Below are 22620 nucleotides of genomic sequence, written 5' to 3' on the forward strand. Positions count from 1 at the left end.
TAGACCAGTGTGGGCCAGGGGGATGCTTGAAAACCACCAGTGTGCCCATCACACTTACAGTGCTGAATAGCCAGGACCAAACCAAGTAAGTAAGGTGCTAAGCAGGCAGGGAAAGAAGGAAACCCTCAGGGACCAGAAAGCTCAGGAGCTGATGCTCTAAGGCTGGGTGAGGGGAGGAAGGTCCTGGGGCAGAGAGCTGGGCCCAGGTAAGGCTGTGGCACTCAGAAGGCAGGAAGCCTTCACTGAAGTCCTTGGTTAGTGGCTGCACCATCAGGAAAAGGGGGTGGTGGAAATTCCTTTCACTGGCATAGAGAGTGAGTCTTTGCCTGAGGACTTGGGGATAAAAACAAAGAACTGTTTTGACTCAGGAAAGGTTGTCTCATTTGACATCCTATCATTTGAATGTAAAATCTGTGAGAATCTTACTATATCAATACAATTAGTGATTTTGCTTAGATAAATGTATGGAATAAATAGAAGTTTATGAATTTTGACTTTATTATTCATGCAAACAATGCCAATCCATCAACAGCACACCTGGACATGCACAGTAATTAAATTCAGCCATCAGTGATATTTTGCCAAATTTTAGTCACATAAAAACTATAGTTTTACACATACCAGCTCGATTTATGACTTTGCATATTTAAATATGTGGTCCTGGGGCCCTGGAAGCTGTAGCTCTAAGAGAGTGACTGCAGAGAGGGGGATCATCATGAGGAGCACGGTGGGTGGTGCTCCTGGAAAACTTGCTCTGAGGGTAGTGGGACCCCCCTCACCTGGGGGTTGAGGTGCCCCTCCAGGGGAGGCAAGGTCAGTGGTGTCCCATTATGCTGGACTGGGCTTCGGTGGTGACATCATGTGGTAGTATACAGCAATGGCAGAAGCCTGTCTTCCTCTTACCAAGGAAACTCGGTGACCAAGTCCAGGGTGGATTTTTTTGAGAACTGAAGGGGAGAGGGAACTTCCAGGGGAAGATGTGAGGCTCTCTAAAGTGGATACAAGAGCAATCAATTTTTTTAAGTTTATTTATTTTGAGAGAGAGAGAGAGCAGAAAAGGGGCAGAAAGGGGGCAGAGAATCTCAAGCAGGCTCCACAATGTCAGTGTGGAGCCCAACAAGGGACTTGAACTCATGAATCTTGAAATCATAACCTCAGCCAAAATTGAGTCGGATGCTTACCCAACTGAGTCACCTAGGTGCCCCAGAGCAAATGATGTTTAAAAACCATTGTGCATTTTGAGTTTGTGGAGCAGTTCATATTGATTAAAAATACTCATCAAAAAAGTCTGCAGAATAGTAGGGGTGCCTGGGTGCATCAGTCGGTTAAGAGTCTGACTTCAGCTCAGGTCATGATCTCATGGTTCATGAGTTCAAGCCCCACATAGGGCTCTCTGCTGTCAGCACTGAGCCTGCTTCGGATCCTCTGTCCCCCCCTCTCTCTGTCCCTCCCTTGCTCATTCTCTTTCTCTCTTTCTCTCTCACTCAAAAATAATCATTAAAAAAAACCCCAGCAGTATAGAGGTTAAGGCACAGATTCTAAACCAACCTGGGCTCCAGACCTGGGCTTATTGCTGGTGGGCTGGTGGGCCTCTCAGGTGGGGCAAGTGTCTCTCCAAGTCTGTTCTTCACCTATCCTTGGGAGCCAGGTGCAGCTCTGACATGACAGGGATGCTATGATAAAAACTTTGCCTGGCTCTGGGCACACCATAAAGGCTGGATCAAGGTGGCTTTCCTTCCCCCTTCCCTTCTTACCCTCCCCTTTCTCCTGTCTTTTACAGACAGCCATTGAGTGTTTGTGATGAGTTAATCAATTGAGATGCAAGTCACCAAGGGGGTGGAATCAATCCCCTTCCGGTTGGCCTCACACAGTCACTTGCTTCCCTGGACTCCTACTACATTCCCCTGTACCTTTGCCTTCCTCCTTTCTTAGTTGAGGTTTTCTAACTTCCCTTCTCCCTTTAAATATCCAGCACTCAATTCCCTGCCATCTCTCAGCTTTGTATCTCAGCCTTGTATCCCCGTCGGCAGAGTGAGCAGAGGATTGGGAACATCTGTTTCCCCTCACCTGTCCCGCCATCAGCCAGCCTCTCCTCTCCTCTGCTTCCATCAAAGGTAGCCATCCCTTGTCCCTCTGTGTCCCTCCAGCTCACCTTCCTCAAGAACTTCACTCTCGCAATTATCCCTCTTCACACAATCTAATTACCATGTCCTATTAAGTCACCCCTGCCTACCCTCAAACATGCTCAGAGCTTCAACCTTTAAAACAAACACTTGAGCACATGTCCATGGCTTTGCCCCATCCTGGGTCGTGCTCCAGATTGTGCTCTTTTCTCTACTAGCACACCTACTAGCTCCACTTCCTCCTTGGGGTACCTTTCCTTAGCTTAGAGTGAGATTCTAAATTCATCTCTCCCCAGAGAGAGCTCTTTGTCAAAATTAAAGGGGTCAAATCCAAGAGGTGTGACTCTGAAAATGGAGATGAAGGGAGGGAAGTCTAATGGGAGGGGTAGTCTCCACTGTGGGCTCAAGGAAGCTTCTTACCCCCTGTCACTCACCCAACCACCAACCGTACTGAACCCTGGCCCCAGATGTCAGTTATTTGTTCCTGCAGCGAGCCTACCCCATCTAGATGAACACGGTCCTTGGGATCCTTTACATGTTCCTACATCACCAACTGTGTACCAAGTGGTACCCTCAAGATTCACTGTTGCTATACATATCCCCACATTGAACCCACTTCTTGTTAGCCTGGAAGGGTGCACCTGCTTCTGGTATGCACGAAAGTGGCATTCAGGAATTTACACACTTATCATGAACTTTTTATAAAACAATCTTGATGTGAGGAGCCACTGATGGGTGACCTCCAAGCTCACTCTGCATCCTTTGAATTTTTCTCGGCACCTTATCACATCTCCCCAACATCCAGCTACACGCTGGTATCGAGAAAAGTCCAGGTGGGCAGATTTTCCTGACTTCTTCATGGATAGTGGGTGAAGCTGGTCTCACATCTCACAGAAACCCGTAATGAAGACCCCATTAGATGTGACTCTCAAAGATCTCTGCCTTCCAATTTCCTTACACCTTTCTTTCATCTTTTCCTCTATAACTCGATTCCTTGGGCCAGGCCATTAACTCTGGCTCTCAGGTATAAAATCTCCTTCTGCAAAGTGAAGACCGAGTCTGACTGGCATCCTCAGGAAGTAGCCGGGGGAAACCCCACTGCACACCTACTTTCCCTGGATGGGAGATTCTCTCCAGTTCCTGCTCTGACTTTCTTAAGGTCACAAGAGGAGAGAACCTGGGGATCTGTGCTCTGAGGGCCTTGCTCAGAAACTCCTTTTTTTTTCTTTAAATTTTAAAGTGTTTATTTATTTTTGAGAGAGGGAGAGAGAGAGAGAGAGAGAGAGAGAGAGAGAGAGAGAGAGAGAGAGAATGAGCAGAGGTGGGGTAGAGAGAGAGAGGGAGACACAGAATCCAAAGCAGGCTCCTGGCTCTGAGCTGTCAGCACAGAGCCCAGTGCGGGGCCTAAACCCACAAGCTGTGAGATCATGACCTGAGCCGAAGTCAGACACTCAACTGACTGAGCCACCCAGGTGCCCCCAGAAGCTTCTTTACAAAGCATCTCTGAGTGAAGTGGGTTTGGAGCTGGGGGGTGGGAGAGTGAGCCCAGGACTCAGCCTCCCCTGAGGTAGGTCTACTAGGGGACATTCATTCCAATGCCTTCTCCATCCTGTCTCCTCTCCACCCACTCCAGATCTACACCTGTGACATCCTAGTCTCAATCCTTGGATGCCCTGTCCTGGGCGCAGAGAGAAGCCACATAACTCATGGCCTCATTGGGCTCCTGGCCCTCAGGAGGTGGGTGGAGGGTCCCAGGGGAGAAACGGTGCAGAGGGTATATCATCCACTGCCAGCAGCCTCCTCATTTTGCTGGCCAAGACCCTGAGGATGAGGCAAGGCAGCTGCTCCTTGCCTCTTGCCTGTGGCTGAGACACAGAGCAGGTCACCCTGCCCTCTGGGCCTCTTCCACCATGTCATGCTCACCTAGAAACATTCAGAAGCAAAACATAAGGTCATGGCTCCTCAGAATTTTCTTTCCATTAAGGAAACTCATAACTTACCAGCAGTAAAAACTGAACAAAAATTGGCCTTGGTTTCTTTTTAAGGTGTGTGTGTGTGTGTGTGTGTGTGTGTGTGTGTGACTTTTGTAATCAGTTAAATAAAAGAATTCAAAGGGCAAAAAGGTGTGAGCACACTGGAGCTCTGGATGAAGAGGCCCGCCCAATGTGCGGTGTCTTGTTCAGGAGGAGTCCACCCTGCTGATGCTCCCACATTGCCATGGCCTCCCATCCCCACGCCCCATCACCAGCAGGTGGGGCCTGTCAGCCAGTTTCTGACAAAAGTCTCTTGGCAAGTCAGCCCTGGAAGGAAGCCTGAGGGAATCAGCCAGCATTTCAAGTGGAAACAGTTAATCCAGAGCTTGCTGGGGGAGCAAAGAGCCTAGAAATAACTTTACACAGCACAGAAGAGACCTCATACTCAGCCAGGAGATGCCATCCAGGCCGGGCTTTCGCTTAGATCTCTGCTTCTGTTCACTGGAGCCACGGGTTGGGCCTTCTCACTTCATAAATTAGTTAGCCTTGATCTGACAGGATTAGATGGCTTGTTCTGTGTCATATGACGGGAACATTTCAGAACCAGGCAAGAGCCCAGGTCTCAGATCTGGCTGGCCCGTCACCACGCCTGTGCTGCCTGAGTGCATTTCCCCAGGCATGTCTCAGATGGGCTCAACTCGGGCAGTGCTCTCCTGGCTACCTGAGACCTCATGTCCTTCAGGACCAGTGCTGCCGTGTCTCTGTGAGGGTCTGAGAAGTGGATGTGGTGAACTGGAGCGGGGGTGGAGGGTTTCCGGAGTAGCAGCAAGGCCCACTGATGTCATTCCTGCCCCACCCCCATTTCTTCTGGCTTGCACCCCAGTCCAGCTTGGGCTTCCCTTACTCTCAGCTCTCCTCCCACCCCTCACCCCCCACACTCCCTCGCATGCACAGGCTGAGTGCTGGCTGGAACCCCCAGACAGCCGTCTCTTAACCAGAGCCCCACTTGGTCTATCAACATCAGAGGAGACAGGTTATCCAATCAAGAATCATTGAGAAGAACCAAATCCACTTAGCAGTAAACTTTGTTCTCTCTCTGCACAGTTTACTGGAGCATGAATGTACAGACTTAGAAATAATGGCAGCTGATGCTGTAGTGTGACCTCTTCACTAGGGCACAGTGGAACCTTCTGGAAGGCTGGCTAGGAGATGTGCCTGCTGCCCCTCTTGGTCTCTCCCACTTCCCCCAACACTCCAAGGTCTCTGGGACTCACCCTGAAGTCAGAGATGATTCCCCAAAGTATTGGCCATGTCAGTCTGGGAGTAGGTGTCTGGTTCCCACCCATCCGTCCCTCCAAGTTGCTCCAGGCTCCTGGCCATGAGCAGCGAGACAGGGGCCACTGCTGTCCATGAAAGATGTAGGGCTTCTAGCTGACAGTTAGCCTCTTTCCCCCCAGATATCAGCACTAGCAGTAACATTGTGCCTACTACGCATCAAGCATGTGTGATACTAACATGAAATTAATACATGTAAGTGCTTTACATGTACTGATTCATTCAAACCATGCCATAATGCTGGGAAGTAGATGCTATTATTACCCCCATTCTATAGTTGAGGAAACAAATGCCCAGGGCAACTGGCTGACTTCCCAGGGTTACCTATCCAGAGAGAAGCAGAGCTGGGTGGCCAGAAAGCCTGACCTGAATCTTGTCTCCTCTCTGCCTCTCAGGATGGCCACTGAGCCCCAACCACACAACTTCCACAAAAACCTGGAAAGGGACATTTGTCAGCCTGTTTGTCATAGGCCCACCCATGGAGACCCTGCTCGGCTCTTGGACCTTCCATTATACCCAGCATCCCCTGGGAATGCTTACTCCCTGGGCACCTGGTCAACACCTTGCCTGGCTTCTCCTTTGGGACAGGAGAAGGGAGGTAGCCTGGAAGACATGTCACCTGGCCAAGGATGGAGATGTCCCTTGAGACATTTTGACCCTCAGGAGGAGCTGGCCACCTAAATACTGTGGGTTACAAGGCTTAGATTTTTCTTTTCAACTGCACACACAAAATTATGTTGAGCCTGGATTCTAACTGTGAAAATGGCCATATTGGAATCAAATGTTTGAACTTAATCTAATCTTTTTAAATTTTATTTAAAAAAATTTTTTTAAGAGAGTGAGAACACAAGTGGGCGACAGGGGCAGAGGGAGAAAAAGAGAGAAAATCCCAAGCAGGCTCCCTACTCTGAGTGGAGCCTGATGTGGGACTAGATCTCAGGACCATGAGATCATGACCTAAGCCAAAATCAAGAGTCAGAGGCCTAACCAACTGAGCCATCCAGATGCCCCTGAACTTAATCTATCACATGCAACAAATTCTATCATGTCCAGAACAACATATTGTTAGTCAACAAATGCTTCTTACCAGCTCTCAGGGCACTGGAGAAACAAAGGTAAGCAAGAAGGACATCAGACCCTGCTTGGGGGTGCCTGGAATCTCTCAATGGCTTTTCAGCCAGCACCACCATGGCCTCCTTGTATCACAGAACCATGGCCATTATTCATAAATGGCGTGGTTTATTACTGAATAAAAATATAAAGTGCAATATTCTCCCTGCTGACCCTGCTGCTGTCACCAAGCCTCCTTTTCAAAAATAACCACCCCTGGTGTGATGAAATCTGTGCTCCCTTTGCACCAGGTGAAGCTTGTTGAATATGTGCTCTCCAGCTCCCTGCAGCAGGGCAGTCAGAGGGAGTGAGAGACAGAAAGCCCTGCAATTGTCAGAGGCCATTGCAGACTAAGGCCACACACTGGGAACCCTGTGCTTTGAATGCTGACACGGACAGCAGGAACACATGGCCCCACCTTCCTCTTGTGTGGTACCCCAAAAGATGCGCTGGGCGTAAGTGGGGGAAACTCCAGCCCTCCACTCCATCAAAGGGATGGAACATCATGGGCCAAGGGCCCAGGGCGCTTTTCCGTGGGTGGATTTCTGTAGAGAGCTGGTAGGTTTCTGCAAGGATGCAGGAGACTTGGATCCAGGGAGCAGGGGGCACGAAGCCCACCTATAAGGTGCTGTGCAAACCTGGGCCAGAGCCCAGGGAAGGCCACAGGCTTCCCTACCCATTATCTAACACCACAGAGCAGGCACTCACTATCTCCAGAGAACCAAAGCTCTGTGAGGTCAAGTGGCCCATCTACAGTCAGTGCCCTGGAGGCTTGCCCTTGATCCTGTCTCCTCTATGTGAGTCCATTAAGAAGGGTAAATCATCCTAATGTATGGATCAGAAAGGTGTTCATGGGAACCAGACTTGTTGAAAGGGATTGCTAGTTCACTCCGGGGGTTCGTTGTCAAGCTAAACGGTGGCATGAGCTGTGCTGTCCATGCTGGGGCTTGGCACTATCTGGTTTTCCTCCCACTGTTGTTAACCTAGGCTCTTCCAACCCCTGATGAGCCTCAGTGGCTCTTTCCTCATGAGCATGGGGGAAGGGCTGCCCAGTCTGGCCCAGGGAAAGACTACCTTCAGGCACGTAGGAGGCTCAGGGCTGGATCATTGGGTTGAAGCAGTGGCCCTCTGGGCCTCTAGTGAGGTCCCAGGCTCATGGAAAAGGCAAGGAATCACAGTCACGCTGGGTAGTATCCACCGAGACACCGCCTCTCTGAAAGCTGGGCTTATCGTCAGGAGTTGAAAGAACTGGATTTATTGGAATGGCTGTGTTCATAGGGCACCCTTGTAGCATAACTACAAACTGTGGGGACATCTGTGTGTTCAGTTACATTATTTTTACATCACATCACATCAGAATATGTTTTAGTGTCTTACATGGATCTTGTCCTGACAATGTTGGATAGCTCCAGTTGAAACAGCATGTAAAATTGCCACCAAGGCAGTGAAATGCCAATAATAGTGACAAATTGATAAATAGGAGTTCACATTTCAAAGAGTGTTTAAGATGAATCTCTGCACAAGAAAACTTGAAATGCCCAGAAATCTTACAGTTTATATAGGGAAGAAAGCTGTACAGGAGTTGTCAAAGTTGAGTCTAAAAAATGTACATATTGGGGTGCCTGGGTGGCTCAGTCGGTTAAGCGTCTGACTTTGGCTTAGGTCATGATCTCGTGGTTGGTGAGTTCCGCCCTGCTTGGGGCTCTCTGCTGACAGCTCAGAGCCTGGAGCCTGCTTTGGAATCTGTGTCTCTCTCCCTCTCTGCCCCTTCCCCATTCTCATTCTGTCTCTTTCTTTCAAAAATAAATAAACATTAAAAAAGATTTTAATGAAAATGTACATATTAATAACAATGGATTATGAAGATGAAGATTCTGAACTTTCAGTAAGAAAAAAAACACTTTTTTGAGGTGCTTGGGTGGCTCAGTCATTTAAACATCTGACTCTTGATCTCAGCTCAGGTCTTGATCTCAGGGTCATAAGTTCAAGCGCAGCATTGGGCTCTGCACTGGGCGTGAAGCCTACTTAAAAAAAAAAACACCAAACTATTTTTGATGCTTAGACTATCTAGCAAACTGTGGCCTGCAGACTATCACCTGTTTTTTTTTATTGTGGTAAAACCCATAAGATAAAATTTACCATCATAACCATTTTTAACTGTACAGTCTGCTAGGGTTAACTATGTGCATATTGTTGTGCAACAAATTTCGAGAACTTTTACACATTGCAGAACTGAAACTCTATACCCATTGAACAAGAACCCTCCATTCCCACCTACCCTGAACCCCTGGTAGCCACATACTTTCTGTTTCTATGAGGCTGACTGCTTTAGATCCTTCCTCTAGGTAAAATCATGCAATAGTTGTCCTTTTGTGACTGGCTTCCTTCTCTGAGCATAATGTCCTCAAGTTTCATCCATGTTGCAGCATATGGCAGGATTTTCTTCCTTTTCAAGGCTGAGTAGTTTTCCATTGTATGCATAGACCTCATTTTCTTTAGCTATTCTTCCATCAGTGGGTATTTAGGCTGCTTTTACCTCTTTGCTATCGTGAATAGCAATGAACATGAGAGTGCACATATCTCTTCAAGATCTTGTTTTTAAATCTTTTGGCTGTATATCAAATTGGGATTATTGGACCATATGGTAATTCTATTTTTAATTTTTTGAGGAAATGCTATTCTGTTTTCTGTAGCAGGTCCACCATTATATATTCCCACCAACAGTACATAAAGGTTCCAATTTCTCCACATCCTCACCAGCAATTGTTATGTTCTGTCTTTTTTTTTTTTTTTGGTTATTTATTTATTTATTTTGATGGTGGCCATTCTAATGAGCATGAGGTGGTATCTCATTGTGGTTTTCATTTGCTTTTCTCTAGTGATGTTGAGTATCTTTTCATAATCTTCTTGGCCATTTGTATGTCTTCTTTGGAGACATATTTATTCAAGTCCTTTGCCCATTTTTAAACTGGGTTATTTGGCTTTGTTGTTGTTGAGCTGTAGGATTTCCTTATATATTCTGGGTATTAAGCCTTTATCAGACATATGAGCTCGCAAATATTTTCTCCCATTAAATGGGTCATTTTTTAACTCTGGTGATTGTTTTTTTTAGCTCTGCAGAAGTTTTTAACCTTGCTCCAGTCACATTTGTTCACTTTGCTTTTGTTGTTGATGCTTTTGGTATCATATCCAAGAAATCATTACCAAATCCAATGTCATGAGGCTTCTCTGATATGTTTTATTCTAGTGTTTCTATAGTTAGAGGTCTTACATTTAGGTCTTTAATCCATTTTGAGTTGATTTTTGTATATGGTGTAAGGTAAAGACCAACTTCATTCCTTTGGATGTCCAGTTTTCTGAACAGAATTTGTTGAGGACACTATCCTTTCCCCATTTTGTAGTCTTGGTGTCCTTTTCAAATATTATTTGACCATATGTGTAAGGATTTCGCTATGGGCTGTTTATTCTCTTCCATTGATCTATATGTCTGTTTTTATGCCAGTACCATTCTGTTTTGATTACTACTGCTCTGTAATATATTTTGAAACTTGGAAGAGTGAGGACTCTGTCTTTATTCATTTTTTCTCAAGATTTTTAGAGTCTTTTGAGATTCCATATGAATTTCAGAGTGTTTTTTTTCTATTTCTGAAAAAAAATATTAGGATTTTTGATCAGTAGCTTTTTGGTTAGCAGTTTTTTTCTTCCAACACTTTGAATATGTCATGTATCTCCTTTCTGGCTTGTAATATTTATGCTAAGAAATCTGCTGATAATTTTTTGGGAGCTCCCTTGTTTGTGATGAGTCTCTTTTCTATTGACTCTTTCTTTGGATTTGACTTTTGACAGTTTGATTATAATGTGTCATGGTGTATACTTCTCTGGATTTATCTTGGTTGGAGTCTTAAAATTCTTGAATTTGGACGTTCATTCCATTCCTCAGATCTGGGAAGTGTTCAGCCATTATTTTTTCAAATAAGCTTTCTGACGCTTTCTCTTCCTCTTCTCCTTTTAGAACTTCCATAATATGAATATTGGGCCACTTGATGGTGTCCCATGTGTCCCTTAGGTTTTGCTCACTTTTTTCATTCTTTTTTTTCTTTTTGTTCCTCTGATTTGATAATTTCAAATGACTTGTCTTCAAGTTTGCTGACTCTTCCTTCTGTTTGATCAAGTCTGCTGTTGATGTCCACTAGTGCTAGAATTTCTGTTGGTTCCTTTTTTTTTAATGTTTATTTTTGAGAGGGAGAGAGCCAGAGCACAAGCGGGAGAGGGGCAGAGAGAGTGGGAGGCAGGCTCCAGGCTCTGAACTGTCAGCACAGAGCCTGGTGGGGCTCGAACTCATAAACCATGATCATAACCTGAGCCGAAGCTGGATGCTTAACCCAGCTACAACTGAGCCACCCAGGTGCCCCTGTCAGGCAGGACAGAAACTGAGCCACCAGCTATGACTGAGCCACCCAGGTGCCCCTGTTGGTTCCTTTTAATAACTTCTCTTTGTTGATATTCTCATTTCATTCATGCATTATTTTCCTGATTTTTTTTTAGTTGCCTATCTGTATTATCTTGCGTTGTATTGAGGTTTTTAAAAGATAATTACTTTGATTTTGTTAGATAATCCATGGATCTCTGTTTCTTTAGGGTTGATTTCTGAAGATTTGTTTTCCCCTTTGATTAGATCATGCTTCCCAGTTTCTTCATGTGCCTTAGCATATTTTGTTGTGTTTTGTGCAGTTGAAAGAACAGTCACCTCTCCTAGTCTTTATGGACTGGCTTTGTAGAGGGGAAGATCTTTACTAATCAGCCTGGCTAGACATTTTGAGAACCTCTTAAACATTTTGTGGGGATGTGCCTTCTCTAGGTTTGTGTGTGTAATTTTCTGGTTTACCGGTTTCTTTTTCAGAAGCTTGTTGTCTTTTGCTCCCTCTGGTGTCTGGCTATAGTACTGCAGGTTCTCTGGAGTTGCACCAAGTTGCTCATCTTTGTTTTGTTCTCTGTGACCCCCAGACATCTAAAATATGCTGGTTCCATCAGTGTTCTGAGTCAGGCAAGACAGAAACTAGTTCCTTGGAAAGCCTCCTCCCTTCCCCCTGCCATAACTGAAATGCTGTTTCACTTTTCTCTTTCCCTTCCAAGGGAGAAGCCACATGCTAGGCATTTTTTCCTGATCACAACAAGCTGTGTCTGTATCCATCTGTGGTAGGAGAGGTACTCTGGCACTGCCACAAGCCACTGAGTTCTTTTTTGTTCTCAGGAGCCCCCAGACACCCAAGGTATCTCAGTTCTCCATGTCAGGTGAAACATAAACCCTCTGAAAAGTCAGAATATTGGATATATGTCCCATTCTTCTCTCTCCCTCTCAGGAAAGAACCTTCAAGTTGGGAACTTTCTCTCAATAGTGAGCTGTGTTGGTTTGGGGGAGGAGTTGATGTGGTTTAAGTGAAGTGGCTTTTCTTGCCTGTTTCAGTGCAACTGTTCTTAACTTTCAGCTTGCCTAGAGTGCTAGGCACATGACTTCCTAGCTGGTTTCTAGAGTTCTAATAAAGACTTCTTGGGCTATATATTGTTACTAAGTCATTGTGTCTGTAGGAGAACCAAGTCTAGGGTTTCTTATTTCACCATCTTGCTAATGTCACTCTCCAGGTTGGTGCTCATTTTTGTAAAGAAAGTCTTATTAAAATCCAACCATGCTCATTGGTTTACATATCATCTAGAGTTGTTTTCATGATACAATGGCAGAGTTGAGTAGTTGTGACAAAGATCCTTCCACCCATAAAGTCTGATACATTTACTGTTTGGTTCTTTCAGAAAAAGTTGCTGACGTCAGTGCCAGATAAAAGATTGAATTGTCGGAGTGCCTGGGTTCCTCAGTCAGTTAAGCATCCAACTCCTGATTTTGGCTCAGGTCGTGATCTCATAGTTTGTGAGAATGAGCCCCATGATGGCTGTGTGCTGACAGGGTGAAGCATGCTTGGGATTCTGTCTCTCCTTTTCTCTGTCCCTCCCCCCTTGTGTACACACACTCTCTCTCAAAATAAATAAACATTAAAAAACGATTGAATTGCCTTTTTTACACATTTTGTGTAAACTATGACAAAAAAACCTGCCGCATAAAAAAATGATCAAAGAGTCCAAAAAGGTAAGAAAACAAGTATATGTAATTATGTCAGGCAGTTAATTAATAAAAAACTCTATGTTATATTTCTGGATTTATGATGTTTATGGTATTTCTCAGCACTTTAAAGTTTGTAATTTGTTGTGATTTATTTTCTCATTCTAAATATTCACTTTTTACCTAATTTTGTATTTACATTTAATTCTTTTTTTCTAATTTTTAAATGTTTATTTATTTTTGAGAGAGAAAGAGAAACAGAGTACGAGTGGGGGGAGGGGCAGAGAGAGAGGGAGACACAGAATCTGAAGCAGGCTTCAGGCTCCGAGCTGTCAGCACAGAGCCCTACGTGGGGCTCAAACTCACACACCACGAGATCATGACCTAAACCAAACTTGGATGCTTCACCGACTGAGCCACCTAGGTGCCCCTACATTTAATTCTTAAAAGGATCTTACGACTGTATAAACTTCAGACCTTACAAAACCTGGAACCACCCTAGCTAAATGATCATTAAGACCTAAGATGGTGCAGTTATATTCTAGAGAATAATTCCTACATTGTGTACAGGAAAATTGTGTACTTCAACTGAATTTACTTGCAAGGACTTCAGAATTTTACTACTGCATGAATGATGCACCTGAGAGAATGAAAGTCAGTGAAGCCTTAATGGAGCTGATCAGGTGACAGCATGAATGTCAACAAAATCATGATGGAGTGTGGGTGCTCAGGCCAAAGCAATGGATTGGCTGGAAGTATTACAACTTCCCTAGTTTTTGGAGAGCCTCTTCCCCTTTGGTAATTACAAAATAAGCAGCCCACACCACTGTCTCTCATTCCCACTGTTATGGACACTGCAATGGATGGGGCATCCTCCCTCCCCACATGAGTCTGACAGTCACCAAATCCCACTTCGGAGCTCCCAAAGTGGGAACAGTGTGGGGGCTACCAGAGGCCTCCAACTTGGTCCCTGCCTGTGTCCTTCTACAAACAAAGAGAAGGACACTCTCAGCCAGATGCCTTTGGCTGTAAGCCTCAGAACATCTGGTTAAGGGTGGTGTTGGTGAAGGGACACCCCTCCATGAGAAACTTGAGGGAGCAACTGCAGGTGATTGCCAGGGCTCAGCCATGCAATCTGCCATCTGAGAGCAGGTCTCTCCCATCATCTGCTAGGCCCCCTCAGCACATTCCAAATTTTCCTCTGGGGATCCTGGGGGCTGCACCCTCAACATGTCACACTCCACAGGACCCTCATGGGAAAGAAATGGTATACTTTTCTCATTACTGAGGGAAACACTTCCCTGAAATGCTAATTTTCTGGGTCTTGGAGTAAAGTGTTTACCCTGAACCAATCACAGGAGAGCACAACTGAGCCCCTTTTGAGTCCTCCTTGGGAGCCCTGCTCTCTCAATGGATCTGGTGCCAGAAAGGCAATCATGTGGGGACAGGCAACCCTCAGTGTTATAAGAATTTTGCAGGCTCCACATGGAAACTATTTCCATGGGGGTGACTAAGCCTCCATAAAAGGCTTGGTGAAGCCAGTATAACCCTGAAGAATATTGAAAATACTTCAGATTAGTCAGTAGGACATTGTGGCCACCAACTGAGCTCTGAGTGGGGTTTCGGAGGGTGAACACTGCTGGCCATCCAGGGCTCTCTGGGTATGCTCAGAATGTAGCTCCAGCAGTATTTATGAACCAGCAGAGGTGAGGGAGCTTCTGGAAGCAGATAAACGTAGATACTAACATAAAACCACTGACCAGAAAGGGCCTGCCAGAGAGTGAGGCTTTTTAGGTCTTGTTGCTTCCACTGTCACCTGCCTTAGAGACAGGTGAATATCAAGGAAGGTGAGCCACTGATGCCTGAGAACATCACCATTGGAATAGGTGGGCTTGACCTCAAAGCCAAAGGCATGTTTCTCTAAACAGCACACAGGATTATAGAATTTGGTGCTCAAAGGAACAGTTGGTATTAATCAATCTGGGGCTTGTCAAACTTTTTTGATGATAAATATATTTCACACTGTAAAAGAGTACATTTACACACATCAAGCTAAACAATGGTTACAAACAATACTTACCTTTTTATTCTGTTTTCTACAGCAGCTGCACCACTTTGCACTTCCCCCAAAACTGTATAAAGGTCCCAGTTTCTGCACATTCTTGCTAACACTTGTTATATTCTGTTTTGTTGATAGTAACCATCTCAAGGGGTGCGAGGTGGCATCTCAATTGGCTTTCATTTGCATTTCCCTAAGGTTTAGTGATACTGAGCACCTTTCACATGCTTATGGGCCATTTGTTAATCTGCTTTGAAGAAATGTGTATTCAAGTCTTCTGCCCATTTATTAATCAGGTTGTTTGGTTTTTGTTGTTGAGTTATAGGAGCTCTTTATGTATTCTGGATATTACCCCTTTATCAGATATGTGATTTGCAAATATTTTTTTTCCATTCTGTGGGTTACTTTTTCACTCTGTTGATTGTGTCTTTTGATGCATGAAAAATTTTAAGTTTGACATAGTCCAATTTATCTACTTTTTCATTTGTTTCCTATGTTTTTGGTGTCACATTTTGGTTTTTTAAGCCCTACTAAAATGATTTTGAAACTCATGAAAGAGAGATGTAATGTACTACACAACTATAGCAAACACTGCTAAATGATGTATATAAAATTTGTGAAGACAGTAGATCCTAAGAGTTCTTATCACAAGGAAAACATTTCTAAAATTTTTTTTGTATTGATATGAGATGATGGATGGTAACTAAATTTACAGTGGTAATAATTTAATGATATGTGTAAGTCAAGTCATTAATGCATATACCTTAAATTTATATTGTATGTCAACACTACTGGAAAAAAAACCCTCACAAATGGAACTGTTATCATCCTTATTCATACATGCAGAGGTATAATAGAATGATAGAATTAGAATATCTCACATTGTAATCCCCAATGAAATAATGGATGAAGGCCATGACTATCACAGACTACAATCATTGAATGAAATCTGATGGGTCATGTTGAAAACACATGTTGAATCCCCTAGTTAATCTTAACATCACTAAGAGAGATATAGCCAGACATTGTGTATCTGCTGGTGGAAATGCATCACATCACCTATGATACATTGTTAAAACAACTTACATTTGAGTCTGATGGGTTCTCTTGATCTAACTACCTGGATCTAACAGGAAGTACAGGGGACAGAAGAACATGTTAAATGGCACCAGGGGAAGCAAACAACATAATCCAGAATATGTGAAATTCTTCAGAAAAAGGAAAATCAAACCAAGTTCTTCAATAAAGTATGGTAACATTAAAAAGAGAGAGAGAACAGAGAATCTACAGATTTAAACAGACTTAAGAAACTTTTCTAAATGCAGAGCATGGGCTTATTTGGATCTGGATTCAAACAAACCAACTGTAAACAAGTAACAACAACAAAAAGAGAAATAATTATTTGACAATTGGAGAACTTGAGAAATTGAGTGGATATTGTCAAATATTGTCAATATTAAAACAGGTAGTTGATTTTGTAGGGTGTGACAATGGGATTGTGTCTATGTTAAAAAGGGGGGTTTCTGTTTTAGGAATATATTCCTGTTGTATAATGGTCCCCAGTGAATTACTCCTCTCGTTTCTATGTCCTTGTACATTTCTACCCCCTCTCCCACTTTGATTGCAGGCTTGGCTACATGACTTGTTTTGGAAAATAGGACATTAGCAAACATGACACAAGCAGAGGCTTGAAAAGTACTTGCACATTGGGGCTTGCTCTCTCTTGCCATTGGAAACTCTCGGAATGCTGCCACCATGGGGGCAAGCCCAAGCTAGTCTGCTGGAGAGGCCATATAGACAACTGAGGAACCTTGGCCAACTGCCAGACATGTGAGTGAGCGCATCAAAGGCTGTCCAAGCCCAACCAAGTCACAAGCTAACTTCATCTGCACAAGAGACCCAAACAAATCCAACAGAAGAACCATTTGGCTGGTCCCAGCCCAAATCGACAACCCACAGAATCATAATCTGATAGATTATTGCTGCTTCAGCAACTAGACAACAGCAATAGATAAGCAATGTAATTCTTAAATATTTACAGATGAAATAACTGATGTTTAGGGACTAGCTTCAAAATAAGCTGAGAGTGGAGTGGGTGGAGGTGATCATTGTTGAAGCTGGAGAGGAGTATATGAAGGCTTATTTTCCTATTTTCCCTACATTTATGTCTGGAGTCAATGTTTTTCATAATAAAAAATGAAAGGAAAAAGAAGAAAGCAAAGGAAAAGGAAAAGAAAGACAGAGAAGGGGAAGAAGGAAGAAAGGAAGGAAGAAAGGAGGGAAGGAAGGAGGGAAGGAAGGAAAATTATTCTTCTCCCTATTAACATATAAAGCAACTGAGACTCAGAGACGGACAGTGAGTTCTGCAATGTAACATAGCCAAGTCATAGCCAAATTCCCTACTAAACATTTTCCTGTCTCCTGGGTTAGGCCCTTTTGATCCCCCCACATGGTCAGAGGCAGGAAAATTTCCATATGAGAACCAGTAGAGTTAGGAATATTTTCTTCTCTTATTTGAGAAAAGCCTTGCAGCAGGTCTAAGGCATTAGTTAAGGTGATAGCTTTAATGACAAATGATCTTCATCTATGGGGTGTATTGTTTATCTAATGTTTGGGGAAGAAATATTTGTTCTGCCATGTATGTGTGTTAGGTTACATAACAGGCCGGCAATACCTGCCTCCACGCCCCATGGAGCTGTTTGGCACCAAAAGCTTGTTCTGTTTTCAAACGCCTGGAGTAACCATGGCGAGGACAACCAGCGCTGTGTCACATTGTCAGGACAGCAACATTGAAAAGTTTTCGAGTCCAAGTATATTAACGTTGCCTCTTTCCCACACATACAAAATGAGCAATTCTTTCATTAATCATCACATGGGAAAATTAAGCACTGCAATTATTTGTCTATTGCCCCAGGATATGCTGGGGCATCTTTTAATCAGATGTTGCTACATAAACCCACAGACAGCGCCCAGCCATAAACAGACATTAAAGAAAAATTTCTTCATGAAAAAGGCCCTTCCAGGTCTTATTATCCAATGTCGGTTTTTCTGAGAACTTCTGAACCTCAGCTGGAGTGTACAGGGAGGAAGAAAGATTCTAAAAGGCGATAACATGGCCTGGGACCAAAGAGTCAAATAAAAACCAAGTGAAACTAAGTTGAAATCTTTCTCATAACCAAACGAGCAGGGCCTCTGTCCACCCTGCTTTCCTTGATACCTTGAGTGTACTGAGAGATGCACAGGGTTTTGTGTTTGAGAAGTTGTCTGAAGTCCTCGAGACTTAGAGCCAGCTGGTAGACCTTTGTGTGGCCTGCATTGTCACTGAGGGTAAGAATTGGCAGGAACTGGCGGCCCTTTGTTTATTGGCAAACAGGATGTCAGAATGCACCCCGGCAGGTGCACAATATATGAGAAGTATCCTGGAGGGCAATGGAAGGGGGCCCAGTTCTCCCTTCTCTGAGGGGCCTCTAGAACTCCCTACTCAACTCTGTAAAGGTCATACTCAGAAGTCAAGTTGATTTTTCCTATTTAATTGCCATTCATTTAATACGTAAAAGTTTTCAAAACAAGGGGTCTGCAGGTGGGATAGTGAGGAGAGTGGGAGTCCTGTGCCCAATGGCTTTAAGATTCTTTTCACTCTGGGGGACACCCAGCTGGGTCAGTCGGTTAAGCATCTGACTCTTGATCTCAGCTCAGGTCTTGATCTCAGGGTTGTGAGCTCAAGCCCTGTGTTAGGTTCTGTGCTGGGCATGAAGCCTACTTAAAAAAAAAAAAAAAAGGCTCTTTTTACTCTGGAGCACCAATGCTTGATTGACCTGCGTGCTGATTGGCTGAGGGCCTGCCTGGAGTGGCCTGGTGGGACCCTCTTGTTCCTACCTGCTCTGGAGAGAGCTATGACAGAGGAAGGATGGCCCCCTTGTCTGTAACTCTGGCTGACCTGAAACCTGGATGCCCGAGAGCAGTGCCCAGAGCTTCTTCCTCCCCAGGTGCTGAAAAATGTTGCTTTTAAACCAATGACCTCCCCTAGCTCTCCCTTCTTGCCCATGACCTGCCACCATGTCCTCCCACTGTGAGAGGCTTCCAAGACACTAACTGTCCTTTTCAGTGTGGAGGGCTCATGAGCTAATGGCAGTCCTTCTACAAGCCTGGGGTGAGAAGCAAACTCTGGCTGGTCAGTTGAGCCCCACGGATCTGGATTCAGCCTAATGGAGGGGGTGGCCCCAGACCTCACTGTGCTGGTGTGCTGCTGCTGGACGCACACGCAGCCGTGCATGAGCGATGATGTAGTTAATGCAGCTTCCCACTGTAAAATCTCAAACCTGGTGGCTGCTGGTGCTACAGTCTCTGAGCCACCTCCAAGCCCCGTTTCCCAGATGAGAAGCTCCCCTTAGCCCCAGCATTCACAGAGGCCAGCCTCCCAAGGGCAGCAGACAGGCCAGGGCCCAACATGGTCACTGAAGGATGCACACTGTGCAATGGGAACCAAGTGTTTCAGTGAGCAACTCCGAAAGCTTCTGGGATAAGGTGAAACACTTGGTTAGGTGACCAAGGGGTAGCCAGCACCAGCAGGAGCTCCAAAGCAAGAGAGTTCACAGTGTTAGGGGACAGCAGAGTGTGATGCCCACCTGTGTCGCTAGTGGAGTGCACAGGACAAGGCCTGGCAGTGCAAGAATGCAACCAGGGCCCCCTGACATTATCTGCCCATGTGTGGGAGACTGCTGTGGGGAGACCTAAGGGCTGACATCTGCAAGGCCCTGTCATCTCCATGCTCCCTTGCCAGTGACCTGTGTGCAGCCCACAGAAGCGGCCATGCAGGGACTGCTGGGGTGCAAGGTGGGCAGCAGGGTAGCCCTCGGCAGGGCCACTGGCAGGCAGACTGCCACAGAAGCAGAGAGGCTAAGGGGTGTCCGGGCATCAGTCCCTCAAGGCTCCTCCCGAGCTGAGCCAGGGATCCCACCAAGGCAGCTGGTCTTGGCAGGGGTCTGGGGGTCGGGACTGGCTAGGTGTCAAAGAAATGTCAGGCCAGAAGGCAGACTCAAAGGCTGGGATTCCAAGATGCGGAGGCAGGCGGCTGACACTAGGGGGCAGGGAGGGGTGGCGGGGACGACGTCCCGGAGCAGGGAGCTGCCCAATCTGAAGAAGTGTGGACTTGGGCGCCGAGCGCTCGGCCTCCGAGGCAAGGCGGTCCCGGCTCCGCCGCCCCCTCCCGCACCGGCCGGCTGCGGAACCCCTTCGCGGAGACTCGAGGCAGAAAGAGACGCACGCCTGCACCCCGTGGTGCCCCACCCCTCCAACCAAGCAGGCGGGAGGACCTGGCCCCCAGGTCCCCGGCGTGGCCCGCGCAGGGCGCCTCCCGCCGCGGGAGCGCAGGCCCCTTTCCCGGCACGACAGCAGCCAGCCGGCGGCCCGCTTACCCGCCCGCCCGCCCTTGCCCGGACCCAGGAGGCAGCCGCGGGGCAGGTGCGCGCCGCAGCCCCACCCCGCTCTGCCCCCGGCCGCGGACCGGGCTTCCGGGGCAGGGGAGCGGGGTGCCCAGGGAAGGGAGGGGGAAAAAGGCAGAGCGAGAGAGGAGAGAGGGAAAGTGCGGAGCTCGGGGTTGGGGGAGAGGAAAGGAAGAAAAGGGAGGGGGGAGGCAAGAAGAGCAAGCAAGGAGGGTGAAGGGGAAGAAGAGGGAGCCGGAGGGGCAAGAGGACGTGGAGTGGGGGGGGGGGGAGGGGGAAGGGAAGGAGGATCGCGTCCCTGCCTGTTTCCTGGGCCCAGCCTAGCCCCGGAGGAAATGTTGAAATGTGAAGCGTGCATCTGCCTCCCAGGCCTAAGGGGTCTGGGGCTTAGGCTCCACCAGCCCTCCCCACCCCCACCCCGGTTTCCTGTGTCCCTGTGCCTAACTTCCATCCCTTGTCTTCTTTTCACATTCCCACGGTGCCTGCACGGCTCCTGGGCTTCAGTTCACACCGAGCCGGGTTAATGGACCCTGGCCCTTGCCCAAGGCCGTGCATTTTTGGATGAGACCACTGTTCGCTGATTGGTTCTATCTACTTGGGGGACTTCTGGCCTCCAACTTCAAGCAGAGGGAAAGAAGGAGAGTGGCGAATACTAGCTGTGGTGGTCTGCGCTGGGAGGCACCCCTAGACCATGCCTGGCCCTACTCCTGGGTGCCCCTTGCTGGGTGCTTCCCCCCCCCCCTCCCCCGGGAGAGTCCTCCTGTCCCAGGGCCACCTCTGCCTTCTTAGTTCTTGTTGACCATCTGTATACCGGCTACCTATAACTTACCTACTGACGTGTGTTAATACTTGTTAGAGAAAAGGAAAAGAATCCATGAATGGACCCAACACAGGAGAACATCTGTGTTGACCCCCGTTCTCCCTACATACCCCCCCACTTCTAAGTAACCACTGGTAGTGGTTGAACACACACACCAACATGCATGGGTGCATAGTAATTTGCTCTTTACAGATTGGAGGTCAGGATATCATAAGAAAAGCTAATGGATGATGAATGTTTACCAAATACCAAACACTGGGCTCAGCACTTTACATATATGAACTCAATTTCGTCCTCCTGAAACTCTGTGAGGTTTATTGCTACCATCTCCACTTTTCAGGTGAGGAGTCTGAGGCACAGAGGTTAAGTCGCTTGCCCAGAATCACACAGCTGCTAATGACAGAATCAGGGTTTAAGCCTACCTCCAGCACCTGCATGTTAACAACTAGGCTTTCCTACTTTTCTATGCATACAGTTTCACCAGTTGCTTTTCCACTAAGACTATGTTGTTTTCTGCAACAAATGGAAGATTCCTAGCAGAGGAACTGCTGGCTCTGTGCATTTGAGATTTTGATAGAAACTAGCAAAATGCTCTGAAATGCAGGCTGCCATATGCCCAGCCTGCAGGTCCAAGGTCCACACTTAACCTCCCCAACCCCAGCACACAAACAAGCACACTTGGTCCCCCTCAGGTCAGTGGGCAGGGAAGAGGGATGCCCCCAGATCAGGGGGACAGGTTGACACAGGCCCCGGAAGTGGGTGTGGTGACACTTGGGCAGAGCATTCCAGGGTGGGTATCCAGAGCCAGGTCTAGAAGAGGGTATGCCGTGATGGTGCTGGTGGCATTGCCTGGCTGTGGCCTGGTCCAGTTGTGGCATCAGTGTCCTATGGACCAGTGTCCCATGGTGGCTGTAGTGTCTGAATAAACCTGCCTCTATTACCACTAGTCTGCAGAGGCCTCTTGACCCCTGCCATTTTCCCAGCCTGTTCCTCTAGCATCCTTAAGATTGTAGGAGTGCTCTTCAAAATAAAATCCATTTTTATTTAGGGGCACCTGGGTGGCTCAGTCGGTTAAGTGACTGACTTTGGCTCAGGTCATGATCTCTCAGTTCATGAATTCAAGCTCCACATTGGGCTTTGCACTAACAGTGCAGATCATACTTCATGTTCCCTGCTCCCTCTTTCTCAGCCCCCCTTTGCTTTCTCTCTCTCTCAAAAATAAGTAAATAAACATTTTTTTAAAAAAGGAAAAAGAATCTTTAAAAATCCATTTTTATTTAAAGTGGCTGTTGCTGTAGAGTGAGAACCCTCCTGATTGATACATACAACTGGCTATTGGTAAACTTAAACATTTTTGCCAATCTGATAGGAAAAAGAAAATAAGGAAAAGTGTTTCATGGGCTTGATTGATATTTCATTAAAAATTTTTTTTTTTTAATTTTAGAGACAGAGAAAGAGAGAAGTAGCAAGCATGAGTATAGGAACTGCAAGGATAGAAGGAGTGAGAGAGAGAATCTTCAGCAGGCTCCACACCCAATGTGGAGCCCAACATAGGGCTTGATCCCATGACCCTGGTTCATGACCTGAGCTGAAATCAAGAGTCGGATACTTAACTGAATGAGCCCCCAAGCAAGCACCCTGTATTTCCTT

This window comes from Panthera tigris, chromosome B3, assembly GCF_018350195.1.
Source record: "Panthera tigris isolate Pti1 chromosome B3, P.tigris_Pti1_mat1.1, whole genome shotgun sequence".
In the NCBI taxonomy this organism is placed as follows: domain Eukaryota; kingdom Metazoa; phylum Chordata; class Mammalia; order Carnivora; family Felidae; genus Panthera; species Panthera tigris.